Genomic DNA, 1,707 nt, shown 5'->3' with positions numbered 1-1,707 from the left:
TAAATAAAGTAACTTTTAGTTTTATCTTTTTCATAATAAACTTAATGTATTTATGAAAATAATTATTAATTAATGGTAAATTAGAAGATTAGCTCTTTTATCGCCGAAAAGATGCTTTCGAAATGCATTCCCTATGGACTGCAAATAAACTTTATCAAATTTGCGGTAAAGTTAGAATTTCCCCTAAAATGCTTTAGTGCTGATATTATTCTAAAATAGTAAAATTTTGACATGAAAATAGTATTATGGGTTGGAGATTTCCTTGAAAAATTACACATCTTAGTATATATAATTCTTAACCCAGTTTTACTAACAAAAAGTATTGTACAGTTTAGAAAATCTACAAAATGTTTTCATTAAACTTTTTATTTCTATTTTTAATTCTTATTGAAACGCCAGAATATGTAAATAAGGATTTTGAAAATATATAAACACGTGTTGGTGTGACTTTAGTCATGGAAAGGTTTCCTGCACAAGTGCGTTAAGCGTTCGCAATAGTTCCGTATAACAGTGCATTTGAATAAATAGTCTTTCATTGTGGATTTTGTCGGAACTTCTTAAGAAAAACATTACTTGAAAGATCTATTATGTATGTCCCTCTTGGTAAGACCTACTTAAAGATAAAGAGACTGTTACATTAGATTAGAACCATTACATTCTTTTTACCACGTGTATCTTTTAATTTGAAGGAGGAAAACAGTGGAGAAGAACATCATATGCCTAATCATATGTATTTCGAAAGATATTCTTTAGAGAAAATTAAAGATAGAACGCAGGAATATCAATGATGCGACAAGGAATAACGAAATACGTCACGAGTGCATCACCATTAAGTACATGTAAGCGGGGAGCCCACTTAGTCCAATAGTTTGACTAATAGTTCATTAATGCTTCTACGTAGAGCTGATCAATATGGTAAAACCGAACCGAACCGAACCGAAATAGACAATATGGTTTGGTTTTGGTATATACCATATAAACCGAATGAATATAATTTTATAAAAACCGTAGGATTTGGATATGGTTTGGTATATAACCGATTAAACCGAATAAACCGAACAAAACCGATTAAAAGTAGAAACATGTAAATACGTATCTATTTTATAACAATATATGAAAATCTATTTGTTACATAAGTAAATTTGTGTTAATAACTATTACCATAATTTTATAGTAATAAAGAACCTTAATTTGTAAAACACTTAAACTATAATTAAATAACAATACATCGCAATTCATACATCTTATTTTCTAAGTCTTCTTTTGATCTTTTTGTTTTATTTTAGTCTTCACTAAATTAATATGAAGATTATAAATTTTATGGACAATAATTAATGGAAAATTTTCACAACTTTTTTCTTATATGTAAACAAACAGAGTTTCGTGTTCAATTGAAAAAACATGACTTTAATAAACACTAAATATGGAAGAGTAGAAAAACTTTTCTTTCATGTTTCTGTTTTGTTTCATATTTTTATTTTCAAAATTTCAAGCTTTGATTTTAGTTATAGATTTGATTATTTTATTTGATGGTAGAAGCATTTTTACTTTTTATCATTTATTTGAACATGTAATATATTTTTAATAAATGAGTGTGTTGACAATATGACTTTAAAGTTCATATAATATGATCTCAAACTAAATAATTATGTTTTTTTTGGTATAAAACCGAATAAACCGAAAACCGACGGTATATAAACCGAACCG

This window comes from Brassica napus, chromosome A8 (genome assembly GCF_020379485.1).
Source record: "Brassica napus cultivar Da-Ae chromosome A8, Da-Ae, whole genome shotgun sequence".
Taxonomy (NCBI): Eukaryota; Viridiplantae; Streptophyta; class Magnoliopsida; order Brassicales; family Brassicaceae; genus Brassica; species Brassica napus.
Note: the sequence above shows the minus strand (reverse complement) of the source record.